The following is a 14,810-nucleotide window of genomic DNA, read 5'->3' on the forward strand; positions in this document are numbered from 1 at the left end:
AGTGCATCCTAATTTAAGTTATACAATATAGCGCTGAAGATGGTCACTCAGTGACAGAAAATCGATTTTGCGATAGTAAAAAATATACGACCAATGCTGTCTCTTTTTTCAAGTTTAATTTATACACGGTGTTTCAGTTTACCTGGATTCAGTAGTATGTGTTGTTTCGCTGTAAAATATTCTTTGTCTTCAGAGTTTTTGAGAGGCTCCGATTCTTCACTTCGTGACCTGCCTGCCGCCCTGGAATCCGATGATCAGGTCTGTTACCCAGCCTTACTGACTGGTGTAACGGTACTTTGCGGCCAGGCGTGCCAATTGGCATCATATTAATTAAAATCCGGGATAAATAGACTTTATTTTGGAAGAATTAAAAAGGGGAAAGTAATACGAAACTTTAATAACTGCACAGTATTACTAAGAAGCAATATAATGAAAAGTAATTAAAAGCAAAGTAGCAAAGACCAAGCGCGACAGAAAGATATGGGGGCACATTTGCTTTTTAATAAATATAAAAGAATATGTAACACATTATTCAGCTCTCTGCCTTCATTTATCGCGATCGGGCTAGTCGAAGAAAAAGTGGTACGCGACTGAGAAATTCGTTAAGGAGATTATTTAAAGACTCTTCAAGCACGTTTAAAATACATTACGTGTGACGAAGTCATCAGAGACGTTTATTGTCGGGTGGAGTGAAAATGAATCCGACAACATAATTCGAACTTTGAGTTAGCTGGGAAAAATACTCTTGGGAAACTATTATGGTTGTGGAACCCACGAAAGTTGTATGCAACGGAAAGCTATAGTTTACGTAATTCTGAATTTTATAAAATGGTGAAACGCGTGTGCGTGGAACATTAATAGAATCTTATCTTTGGACGGTTGCGGGGGTAACTGATATAAACAACGCGCCAGCATAAAAAATAGTTCGCTTATTAACTACCAGATATTAATTAACGGGGACCTAAAATACTAAAAAAGGATAGGGTCATCACCTCCAATCCCGATTCATATTTCATATTTAATTAGTGAAAAGAGAAGTGTTAATAAACAAACTACATTTCAATTTTATCCACGATTTTTGGCTTCATTGCGTAGTCTTGACTACATGATAAACAATATCTGTGGAAGTTGTATCCAACGTATCGTTATAATATTTAGCCAACCAATTTTGTGTGACACCAAAAATGTAAATGCATGAAATCGAAATAAGTGTCCAAGGAATAGAAAAGCAACTGCAATCACTCAACAGAGGAAAGTCCACTGGACCTGACGGGATACCAATTCGATTCTACACAGAGTACGCGAAAGAATTTGCCCCCCTTCTAACAGCCGTGTACCGCAAGTCTCTAGAGGAACGGAAGGTTCCAAATGATTGCAAAAGAGCACAGGTAGTCCCAGTCTTCGAGAAGGGTCGTCGAGCAGATGCGCAAAACTATAGGCCGGTATCGCTGACGTTGATCTGTTGTAGAATTTTAGAACATGTTTTTTGCTCGCGTATCATGTCGTTTTTGGAAACCCAGAATCTACTCTGTAGAAATCAACATGGATTTCGGAAACAGCGATCGTGTGAGACCTAACTCGCTTTATTTGTTCATGAGACCCAGAAAATATTAGATACAGGCTCCCAGGTAGACGCTAATTTCCTTGACTTCCGGAAGGCGTTCTATACAGTTCCGCACTGTCGCCTGATAAACAAAGTAAGAGCCTACGGAATATCAGACCAGCTGTGTGGCTGGATTGAAGAGTTTTTAGCAAACAGAACACAGCATGTTGTTATCAATGGAGAGACGTCTAGAGGCGTTAAAGTAACCTCTGGCGTGCCACAGGGGAGTGTTATGTGACCATTGCTTTTCACAATATATATAAATGACCTAGTAGATAGTGTCGGAAGTTCCATGCGGCATTTCGCGGATGATGCTGTAGTATACAGAGAAGTTGCAGCATTAGAAAACTGTAGCGAAATGCAGGAAGATCTGCAGCGGATAGGCACTTGGTGCAGGGAGTGGCAACTGACCCTTAACATAGACAAATGTAATGTACTGCGAATACATAGAAAGAAGGATCCTTTATTGTATGATTGCATGATAGCGGAACAAACACTGTTGGCAGTTACTTCTGTAAAATATCTGGGAGTATGCGTGCGGAACGATTTGAAGTGGAATGATCATATAAAATTAATTGTTGGTAAGGCGGGTGCCAGGTTGAGATTCATTGGGAGAGTCCTTAGAAAATGTAGTCGATCAACAAAGGAGGTGGCTTACAAAACACTCGTACGACCTATACTCGAGTATTGCTCATCAGTGTGGGATGCGTACCAGGTCGGGTTGACGGAGGAGGTAGAGAAGATACAAAGAAGAGCGACGCGTTTCGTCACAGGGCTATTTGGTAAGCGTGATAGCGTTACGGAGATGTTTAGCAAACTCGAGTGGCAGACTCTGCAAGAGAGGCGCTCTGCATCGCGGTGTAGCTTGCTGTCCAGGTTTCGAGAGGGTGCGTTTCTGGATGAGGTATCGAATATATTGCTTCCCCCTACTTATACCTCCCGAGGAGATCACGAATGTAAAATTAGAGAGATTCGAGCGCGCACGGAGGCTTTCAGACAGTCGTTCTTCCCGCGAACCATACGCGACTGGAACAGAAAAGGGAGGTAATGACAGTGACACGTAAAGTGCCCTCCGCCACACACCGTTGGGTGGCTTGCGGAGTATAAATGTAGATGTAGATGTAGAAATTGTTCTTACAGCGGATGTATAATGTGTGAGTGCGACGAATTATATTGAGAAACTGAACATCCATTACGTACTCGCATGTTTATCTGCGAAAATGGTCCTTGTCGGTACATCAGCATAGAGTTCGAATAGAATCGCTGGAACATTGCAAACCATTCAGATTAATCGAAAATATAAATACGCATAATGCTGGTACCACCAGGAAGTGTTCTCTCTCCTCACCCCCGTGGCAGTAATTGAATTAAGAGTCAGCCGGGAAATACATTTAAATCGATTGACGACCATTGAGCTAGCGTCACGAGTTTTCAAACGTCCACTGCCACGTGTGAAGGCGAGTGACACCACGAGTGTTGACGTCGGTCGACGGGTGTCGTCGTGATCGTACTGGATGACATTGAGCGGTTACACTGGGGCGCAAGGTAGTGGATTCTTTCCCATTGTTCTGTCACGATTACTGACTGAGGTTTTGGTGGTGAAATCACGAGGGATCTAACGTAATTTTGACTGGAGTTTTGGGTTCCAGAAGATTCAATACCTAGCCGAGCTCACAGAGCCAACACACGCTGACCAGAGTACCGGTGTCTGGATTCTGGGGCTTCACCTGTAGCCCCAGGCAGGCGCCCTCACACGTGCTACCATCCGGAGCCAGGTGGACGCAGGTTTTTTACGAGTTGTTACTCCTCCCTCCCTCCCTCCCTCCCTCCCCTCCTCATCACTTGCGAGATGAGGCCCCGGGCTTGGGACCGACAGTGGTAGAGTTAAAAAAACAAAATACCAAAAAATCGTCATTGAGGGATCGGTGGATTTCTTCTGCCGCGACCGGCCTCTCCCCTGGATATTTGGAATCAAAATACAGTCGCAAAGCATTCCACTGTTCCAAAATTCTCGTTAAAACGGAGAGGAAAGATAGCCATCTTGTCTGTGATGGATTCAACAATTTACGAATTTTGATATCTACAAACTTTTGAAATTCATGCAGTTGCGCCTGTCTCTTAGCACTAGCTTCAAAAGGGTTATAACTGTTCCTAGCTAGGTTTTCGCAACGCCTGGGAATACATTTACAACCTTCACTGGCACAAACGTGGAGCAAGTGACACATACATTTGAAAAAACAGACATAAAGTCTTATGGGATAACAGCAATCAGTGATTTTATAAAGTTACCTAAAATCCGTCTTATTGCAATTTTTTTTATTCATTTTTTAAGTAACCACATACATTTGAGAATAATTAGTGCAAGACATTTTTCAGCTAACGGAATAGCGACAGAGTTTCTTGACCACATCATAGAATTACAACCATCAGAAGTAAATCCTATAACAATGTTTTCAGAAACATTCTACTTAGAAAATGAAGGAATTAGATCAGAGTAAAGGTTTTTAGTTGTTGCAACTTTGCCTTATCATATTCACCCTGTTTAAAAAATTTCACGAAGATTCCCAAATTTAGTTTATATAGAAGAGAATAGAAGCTTATGAAATGTGGTGCTACAGAAGAATGCTGAAGATTATATGGGTAGATCTCAAGGGATCACAAATTTAGCATTGGAGGGCAGCGTGGAGGGTAAAAATCGTAGAGGGTGACCAAGAGATGAATACACTAAGCAGATTCAGAAGGATGTAGGCTGCAGTAGGTACTGGGAGATGAAGAAGCTTGCACAGGATAGAGTAGCATGGAGAGCTGCATCAAACCACTCTCAGGACTGAAGACCACAACAACAACATCAAATTATCTAACCTCGTCACACAATTTTTTAGCAGATCCTATATCTGTTGTCTCATTAGTAGGAACACTGAGTTTTGCATGTGTCAGTTTTTCTGGAAGTTCGTTCTTGTGGCTCTCTCCTATCACGTTCTTTACGATCTGGGAACATTTAGAGCGGCGCAGTTGTATAGCGTCGGCGACTTCAGAATCAGGAAAGCAACTGCTAACTAAAGCCTCAAAATGTGATCAACAACACTGAAAGGAAGATTGTGTCCTGCTACGAATTCTGCCAATGCAATTTCAACAATGTGAGCAGGATTATTTACAGACGCATCAGTCGGAGCTGATTTCACATATGTGCTCGAACTTGCCTGGCTTTCAGATGACAGCATCTTCATGTTTTAGACATGATTTTCACTTTTAGATTTTTTTTGTAACACATCCCAATTCATGCACAAAATTAGTTTACAGATTCTGTATCTAGCCCTTGCTGAGTTGGATTCATCAGCGCAAAACCGACCTTTAATTCAGCATTAGTTTCCCAGACTTATTCATAGTTTTATTATCGCCTCTTACATTTAAACGTGCCCACTGTTGATTTCTTATGAGTACTAAGACAACTATCTCTGTCTTCTGTTTCTACTGGCAAAATTTTGCACTACTCTCTCGAAACCTGGCAGAAGATCCAAAGCGATTCTGGACATATGTTAGCGGCAAGAAACAATCAATGCCTTCTCTACACGATAGCAATGGAGATACTATCGAAGACAGGGCTGCCAAAGAGGAGTTACTAAACACAGTCTTCCGAAATGCCTTCACAAAGAAGACGAAGTAAATATTCCGGAATTCGAATCGAGAACAGCTGCCAACGTGAGTAACGTAGAAGTAAATATCCTCGGAGTAGTGAAGTAACTTAAATCACTCAATAAAAGCAAGTCATCTCGTCGTTGACTGTATGCCAATTAGGTTCCTTTCGGAGTATGCTGATGCATTAGCACCATACTTAACAATCATATACAGCCGTTCGCTCGACGAAAGATCCGTACCCAAAGACTGGAAAGTTGCACAGGTCGCATAAATATTCAAGAAAGGTAGTAGGAGTAATCCACTAAATTACAGGCCCATATCGTTAACGTCGATATGCAGCAGGATTTTAGAACATACATTGTGTTCGAACATTATGAATTACCTCGAAGAACACTGTCTATTCAACATTGGTTTAGAAGACATCCTTCCTGTGAAACACAACTAGCTCTTTATTCACATGAAGTGTCGAGTGCTATTGACAAGGGATTTCAAATCGATTCCGTATTTCTGGATTTCCGGAAGGCTTTTGACACTGTACCACACAAGCGGGTCGTGCTTATGGAATATCGTCTCAGTTATGTGACTGGATCTGTGATTTCCTGTCAGAGAGGTCACAGTTAGTTGTAATTGACGGAAAGTGATAGAGTAAAACAGGAGTGATTTCTTGCGTTCCCCAAGGTAGTGTTATAGGCCCTCTGCTGTTCCTTATCTATATAAACGATTTGGGAGACAATCTCAGCAGCCGTCTTCGGTTGTTTGCAGATGACGCTGTCGTTTATCGACTAATAGTCATCAGAAGATCAAAACAAACCGCAAAACGATTTAGGAGAAATATCGGAATGGTGCGAAAAGTGGCAGTTGACCTTACATAACGAAAAGTGTGAGGTCATCCACATGAGTGCTAAAAGAAACGCGTTAAACTTCGGTTACATGACAAATCAGTCTAATATAAAATCCGCAAACTCAAGTAAATATGTAGGTATCACAGCTACGAACAATTTAAACTGGAAGGAACACACAGAAAATGTTGTGGGGAAGGCTAACCAAAGACTGCGTTTTACTGGCAGGACACTTAGAAGATGTTACAGACCTACTAAAGGGACTGCCTACACTACGCTTGTCCGTCCACTTTTGGAATACTGTTGCGCGGTGTGGGATCCTTACCAGATAGGAGTGACTGGGTACATCGAAAAAGTTCAAAGGCAGCACGTTTTGTATCATCGCGAAATATGGGAGAGAGTGTCACTGAAATGATAAAGAATTTAGGATGGACATCATTAAAAGAAAGTCGTTTTTCGTTGCGACTGAATCTTCTCACGAAATTACAATCACCAACTTTCTCCTCCGAATGCGAGAATATTTTGTTGACGCCGACCTACATAGGGAGGAACGATCGTCAAGATAGAATAAGGGAAATCAGAGCTCGTACGGAAAGATCTAGGTGTTCATTCTTTCCTCGCGCTATACGAGATTGGAATAACAGAGAATTGTGAAGGTAGTTCGATGAACCCTCTGCTAGGCACTTAAATGTGATTTCAGAGTATCCACGTAGATGTAGATGTAGATGTACTTTACACCTTATAATTCGCTGACTGCCCTCATCTGAGCCAACAACTTAACTGTAACCCATTTCACTTATGTACGAGCACGGCATAGGATGCAAAGCAGTCAATACGCTGATTCACCTCGGGGAATCACCTACGAAGACGGGCTGATGCGGCGAAGTGAGTGGGGAATCCCACGGCATACAGGCTGCTCGAAATCGTATTTGTGAAATAAATTGTCAGAAATTAAACAAACCGTAAAATTAAAAGAATAAAAAAGACGAAATCTTAACGACAGTAAGCGTTTCAAAAGCTCGAACAATAGACGTGCGATCCGAATCAGGACCGTACGTTCGTGCACCGTCGTCAGCTCTCGTACCCTCACGATGCGGATGGTAAGGTTGGCAACCCTGACGTGTGCAGACCGGCAGACCCTGACACGGCGACCGGCGAGCCGAACTGGTGACGTCATCCGCGGCGTACAGTCGCTGCCTCGCCGAGTGCAGCTTGGGCGCTGTGTAGTTGCGTGGGAGGCGTAGGAGGGGGGGAGGGGGGCGGACGTGGCAGCGGGGTCGTGGCACGGACGCCCAGCACGCAGAACCATCAGAAGTCAGCCGCTGGCGCGCGCCGACAGCTTGGGTCAGTTCGACCGACCGCCTCTTATCAAATACACACAGTAGGGCACCAGCTTAACGCTGAAACTGGATCAGAGACAGCGATTTACGTCCGCCTGCCTTGCGCAACCTTCCTACCTTCCTTCCTTCCTCTCGTTGCCGCCTTAAAATTAGCTTCGTCTCAAAACACAGCGGTATTTACATAATTTTACCTCACAAAGATGCCAACGTAGTGCAGTTGCGACAGCATTCAAAAACACTCTACTGTTCAACGACTGAGGACAAGTGAAGGTCAATAGCTTACGAGAAGTTTATGCTTGGTACAACGATAAGAGTGACTGCTACGCTTACGGTGTTAGAAAATGCACAGTAATTCTCATTTCACAATCTGTTTTATTTATTTATTTATTTATTTATTTATTTATTTATCGTTGCGTGGGACCAAATTAAGGAGAGGTCTCCATGGCCATGGAACGAGTCAATGCATGAAATTATAACACGATAGTAGAAACAGATAAAATGAAATACGAGAAATGTATTCAGGCGACAATTCGTAACTTTAAATAAAGAAAATCAACAATGTCACATTGGAATTTGCTTAATTTTTCAGCTCTTCCAGGAGCTCCTCGACAGAATAGAAGGAGTGAGCCATGAGGAAGCTCTTCAGTTTAGACTTAAAAGCGTTTGGGCTGCTCTTGAGATTTTCGAGTTCTTGTGGTAGCTTATTGAAAATGGATGCAGCAGAATACTGCACTCCTTTTTTGCACAAGAGTCAAGGAAGTGCATTCCACATGCAGGTTTGATTTCTGCCTAGTATTAACCGAGTGAAAGCTGCTAACTCTTGGGAATAAGCTAATATTGCTAACAACAAACGTCATTAAAGAAAATATATACTGTGAGGGCAATGTCAGAATTCCCAGACTATTGAATAGGGGTCGACAAGAGGTTCTCGAACTTACACCACACATAGCTCGAACAGCCCGTATTTGAGCCAAAAATACCCTTTTTGAATCAGGAGAATTACCCCAAAAAAATAATACCATACGACATAATCGTATGAAAATATGCGAAGTAGACTACTTTTTGTGTCGAACTGTCACTTATTTCAGATACTGTTCTAATGGTAAATAAAGCAGCATTTAGTTTCTGAACAAGATCCTGGACATGGGCTTTCCACAACAGCTTACTATCTATCCGAACGCCTAGGAACTTGAACTGTTCCGTCTCGCTTATAATATGCCCATTCTGTCTCAACAAAATATCGGTTCTTGTTGAATTGTGAGTTAGAAACTGTAAAAACTGAGTCTTACTGTGATTTCGCATCAAATTATTTTCCACAAGCCAGCAACGTATTTCATGAACTACATTATTTGATAATGTTTCAATATTACACACAAGATGCTTCACTACCAAGCTGGTGTCATCAGCAAACAGATGGCCCATTTTGAACATTGGATAAATTTTCAAGTGCCAAGATCGCTAAAATCATTTACTCGCGTAGATGACCTGTTTCGGAAATTCTCTGCTGCTATCTTCGGGTCTACGTTTACATCTTTACATAATCTCCTCCTTTAGTACAGCTAAGTGTGGCTATACGATGAACTGTACTGAAAGAGATTATGTAATGATGTAAGCGTCGATTCGAAAATGGCAGCAGAGAATTCTTGAAACGAGTCATCTATGTGAGTAAACAATTGTAGCCGCCTTCACAGTACTGCAGATCGCCCCCACGCCGACAGTGTCAGGACTACTTAATTACATTAGTTCACTGAAAAAATTTGTAGTCACTCATATATCTCAGAACATAGTTATACGCGTATCAAAACACTATCCCATTTGCGTGCTTTCATTTGCCAAAAAATTCAAATAAATTAGTTCAAATGGCTCTGAGCACTATGGGACAACTTCTGAGGTCTTCAGTCCCCTAGAACGTAGAACTACTTAAACCTAACTAACCCAAGGACATCACACACATCCATGCCCGAGGCAGGATTCGAACCTGTGACCGTAGCGGTCGCGCGGTTCCAGACTGTAGCGCCCAGAACCGCTCGGCCCAAAAAATTCGTTTCGGTATCTAGAACCGTTTGAGATCTGAAGAACCGCATCAGCATTTCACTTTCACTCTTTGCGCAGGAGACCGCAAGTGATGGCACTATGTACAATCCCATCTCTCGACGTTGGCGACAGATCTCAGATTTGAAGAGAACTTCAGCAAAGGAGAGTCAAGTGCTGCTGTGATTTGCCTTCCCCCGCTCCCAACGCCAGAAGAGTAGAACAACTAGGAGAAAAGTTCTGTACCCACGAGCACTTCAGTCTCATATCTTCTCTCTCTTCAGTGCCTTCTATGCTCTGAATGCTTCTGCTGCTGTAGCTTTTAGCGTACGGAAGATATTTCGAGGCCTATGCCGCTCCTTTTTTGGGGAGTCATTTCGTTGCTATACCTCTTGTATGTGTTACCGGTCAAATCCGATTTTGGTATAAACTAGTTTCGCCTAGGGCAACTCGTTCATCCTGATACCGATAGGATAAAACAGTTTAGCCTAGGTCGAATCGGTTTATCCTAGTTAACATTTACGTGCTTTAGGATAAGCTGGTACGCCCTAGTCTGAACTAATTTTGCCTAGTCGGAACGCATGTCGCTGCCTGTACGAACGGGGGGGAATCCCCGGACCACACACACACACACACACACACACACACACACACACACACACACGTGACTGACCCCGCGCGCCACTCAACCGCTCTTCGCTCTCGCTGTTCTTTGTTTTGAACGGTATTTTGCATCGGCGAGTGCACGTGTCAAGTCGCTGGTTGCGTTTAAAAGATTTTGTTATAATCCCAGTGCAATTATGAGGCGTTTCGTCATGGGTGAGCCTTCGCGTAGCAGACAAGCCAATCAAAAGCTGCGGAGAGAAGTTTCTGGAGGAAATTTTGCACAATGCTCTTCTCATTATGTGTTAGCAGTAGACGAATATACGGATTTGGTCAAACTAGTAGAAGACGCGGAGAAGTTGGGAAAGAGAACAAGAACGAGGGCAAGGCTTTGAAATGCAGTCGCATAAAAATCTGTAAAAACACACAAATGCGGTTGTAAGAAAAACAAAGTATTCGGCAATTCCAAGTGCCACCAAAGTAAACCTTGCAAAAATAAGTAAGCAAGCAAATTGCAGATAAGGTGATTCATGTGGCTGGATATGTGTAAGTTGATCTAGTGATAGAGGTGTAAAATTACTGATTAGTTAATTAATAACTTTAATCAATCATGTTGACTATTTTATTTCCATTCCTTTATTCAGTTTACTTTGAAAAGCTTACAGAAGATACAAACTAGGTGAAATTAGTTCAGACTAGGACGTACCAGTTTATCCTAGAGCGTGTAAATTCTAACTAGGACAAAACCAATTCGACCTAGACTAAACTGTTTTATCCTATCGGTAACAGGGTGAATGAGTTTCACCTAGGCGAAACTAGTTCATTCTAATCTGGCTTGGCCGGTAACATGTGCAGCTTACACCGGGAATAGCATCTAACAAACGTTTCGTGATAATTTCTGTAAGAGAAAGTACCGTGTGTTTGTCATGCAGTGCCGGCCACAAGATTGCCTTTCAGTACTGGCCACGAGCAGTTTCAATTTTTAAATTATATCTTCTTCTTACTTCTTTTCAGACTGAAATGGCGAAAAATGACAAAGTAGATGGAAAATGGAAAGAAGAATGCACGAAAATGGCTGCGAGCAAGATTACGTCTAACATAGGGTGACCAAACGTTCCGGAAAATCGGGATTGTCCCGGTTTTCATCCCCGTGTTCCGGTGTACCGAAAATTTGTTTCGGGACGCTCAAAAGTCCCGGAATTCAGTTTTTAAATACTTTTCGTGAAACTTTCTCAAATTTTTGGTATTTCGCTATATTAAAGGAAATAAAACACAAGAAATTAATATATTTTAGCTTATTTGTCTAAAACCTCCATTGTCCCATACTAGTAATCAACAGTATCAGTATTGATACACTCAGGCAGTAATTTACTTTGAGCGGTACTTCGGCCAACAAGTAGTGAGTTGTATTATTGTAACAGAGCTATGGAACCGTCCGATTGTCGCGCCACTTACTCACACACCCATTGTCGGAACAGTGTAGTAGTTGATGGTTTGTCAGACAAATTGCAATAGTTTTTTCTCATATTAGTGGTATTATTGCTGCAGTACTGTGAAACGCAATGCCGAAACGTGCCTGCAAGTTCAGTGACTGTTATTCCAAGGAATGGAATTTCATTAAGAAAGGTCGTTTTGATTACGAAGCAGAGTGTTCCGTAAGTAACTGTTTTATTAGTATAAGTCAAAGTGGACGTTCCGACATAGTTGATCACATCAGGTCAAAGAAACACATTAACAGATACAGTGCACCGAGCTGCAGTAAAACTCTACAAAATTATTTTGTGAAACATCAGTCAAGTGAAGAGACGAAAGTTCGAGCAGCCGAGCTTACACTACCCTACCACACGGTAAAACATCACCAAACTTATATATCTAGTGACTGTACTAATAAACTTAACAGCATTATGTTTGACGATTCTTCCATTGCAAAAAAGTTTAGTTCAGCAAGAACTGAAGTGTCAGCCTTAGTGAAAGAAGTTATTGCTCTCCAGAGTGTAAAGGAAAGCCTTGAATACATCAAAGTCTTCTTTCTACGGGATATCCACTGATGCCAGCAAGCGTAAGACCACTAAAATATTTCCGTTTGTTGTTCAGTTTTTCGATATTAATCAGGGAATTCAGACCAAACTTTAGAAGGTGAGTTCCCTACCTAATGAAACATCTGACGAAATTTCAAGATTTTGTATAAATACTATCGAAATCTTTGATCTTGAGAAAAATAAATGTGTGGCATTTTGTGGAGACAATACCAACACAAACTTTGGTGGTTTAAAAAGACAAGGCAAATGCAACGTATTTACCAAATTAAAGGCAACATTGCATGAAAACATTGAAGGCATAGGGTGCCCTGCACATGTTTTACACAATAGCGTGCAGACGTCTGCTGACAGTTTAGGCTGTGACGTTCAAACTACCGTCATGAAGGTATACTCACACTTTTACATATATACTGTTAGAACAGAGAGGCTTAAGGAGTTCTGTGATTACGTGGGAACTGAACATATGAATGTAATGTGTCACTCGAAAACTCGCTGGTTATCACTGTTTCCTGCAGTTGAAAGAGTAATCCGCCTGTTTGAACCGTTAAAAGATTTTTTTCTTAAATGAAGACAAAGCCCCCAAAATATTGGTTCAGTTTTTCAGTAATCCTTTAAGTGAAGCCTACTTATGGTTCATTCACAGTCAGCTTAGCACTTTGCAGCATGGGATAAAGGAAATTGAGGGAAGCACGAAAAGTGTAATAGAGGTTAATGATGTTTTGAAAAATACTCTGGAAACTGTTACTAAGAGGAGCGAACAGCAGTTCATTTCTTTTAATGTTAAATCTGTCCTTAAAAGAGGAAAGTATCAGAAGCAGCGGAAAGGAGTTTTAGAGAAGAAGTTAACAAGTTTTATGAGACTTGTGTAGAATATCTCAGCAAGTGGAGCGCCTCATATTTACCCTCATCGCCGGTGTTTGATTGGATGTTACTGAAGAGAGTGCCAAAATGGGAAAGTGTTGAAGAGACAGTTTCTTATTTGAAATCGATGAGTCCAGTCTCTTTGATCAGTTCGGCATATTGACAAATTCTGTTGAAGTAAGTCTTCACAAGTGGAATGACGAAAAAAAAAAAACACCATTGCAATGTCATGAGAAGTGGGTGAGTTTTTTTAAAAGCTGTGACTGTCTTCAGCATTACTCTGAGTTGGTAATAATTGCGAGGTATTTATTTGCAATCCCAGCCCATAATGCCAATGTGGAAAGAATATTTTCGTTCATTAATATCCAGTGGACTGATGAAAGAAACAGAATGGAGGTGGACTCTCTTGAAGCAATCCTGCAGATCCTGTACGACTACAAAATGGATTGTGCCGAGTTTTATCACTGTGTCTCGAAGAACAAAGACATGATCAAGAAGGCTGGAGGCAGTGAAAAATACCCTTTCCTCCAAGGACAGTCAATTCCATCTACAAGTGCTCAGTAATATTAAACCTCATGTTAATATTAATTGATTAAAAGTCGAAGGGCTGTAAAATTTTGCAAAATCGTAATACATTTCTTTATTACTGTATACGTTTATTAAACGTCATTAATTATACAGATCATCTAGATTATATCGGTCTTTTGTATCCTCTTATTAGTTATAGTAATCCGGTTAACAAAATGTATCAACAAAACATTAATATTTAAAATTAAGAAACCTAGGTGCATGTGGAATGAGGTGTCCATTGGCACCCGGGTGAATGTGTCCCGGTTTTCATCGAAAATAATTTGGTCACCCTAGTCTAACAAGATAACTGCGACTCAAACTGCTGAAGCGGTTTTAAGAATTAGAAAAGAAACCGAAGAGGATAGAAGAGAAGAGAGTGAAAGCAGGAAAAATAGTCCGACAGGTAGCTGAAGAAAGCTGAACTTAAATCCGGTGTTTTCTGATAGAATACATTCAAAGGGTGGGCTTGGAAGGTAAAGTGCAAGGCGGCGAAGAAAACTGAAATTTACTGGAAATAATGAGAGAATAAAAAGTGCATCGTGTGCGCCTCTGGAGTCATTTCAGGCACACCGGGTGCCGAGTGCCACACGCAGACGTTGCCGGCTGGATGTGTCCGTCACGAGAATATTTTGTATTTCATATGTGAGGTCCGTAAAACAATGAGCTTTGCAATGGTGAACTGGGCTGAAACAGCAACAATAACTTCCCACGATCATATTGAATAATGATCGTGGGAAGTTATTGTTGCTGTTTCAGCCCAGTTCACCATTGTAAAGCTTTCACTTTGGACAAGCCTTGCAGTTGTAGCTCTTTTACTTTTGATATAATTAAGTACTATAGATAAAAAATAAAAATCATTACCCTGTGCTATTCATAGAACACGTATTGAGCCAAGAGAATATTAATATTACGATTAACCACCACACCAGTTAAGCCAAAAAACTGAACGCAGTCCATATTGCACAAATGTGCACCATGTTGTCTGATCAGCGGTGTACCGATTCTGACTGTGGTGTACAGACGGCAGCAGAGCCAGGGTGGGCAAGGTGTAGGCACATTTATTTGGTCCAAGCCTTGTTGACACAAATTTATTATTTAACAATAATTGGTCGTACATCCAAGGTTAATACAAATTTTAGCAATAAAATTTTTTTTAAACATTCTCTAGAAGAACATGCAGCCCCAGTCTGAAACATTACATAAAGGTGCTGTTAGTAAAGGGTATATTACATCGTACAATAGTGCAACTTGTACAAATAATAACAATTGCACCAGAAAAATATTGAAC

This window comes from Schistocerca cancellata, chromosome 11 (genome assembly GCF_023864275.1).
Source record: "Schistocerca cancellata isolate TAMUIC-IGC-003103 chromosome 11, iqSchCanc2.1, whole genome shotgun sequence".
In the NCBI taxonomy this organism is placed as follows: Eukaryota; Metazoa; Arthropoda; class Insecta; order Orthoptera; family Acrididae; genus Schistocerca; species Schistocerca cancellata.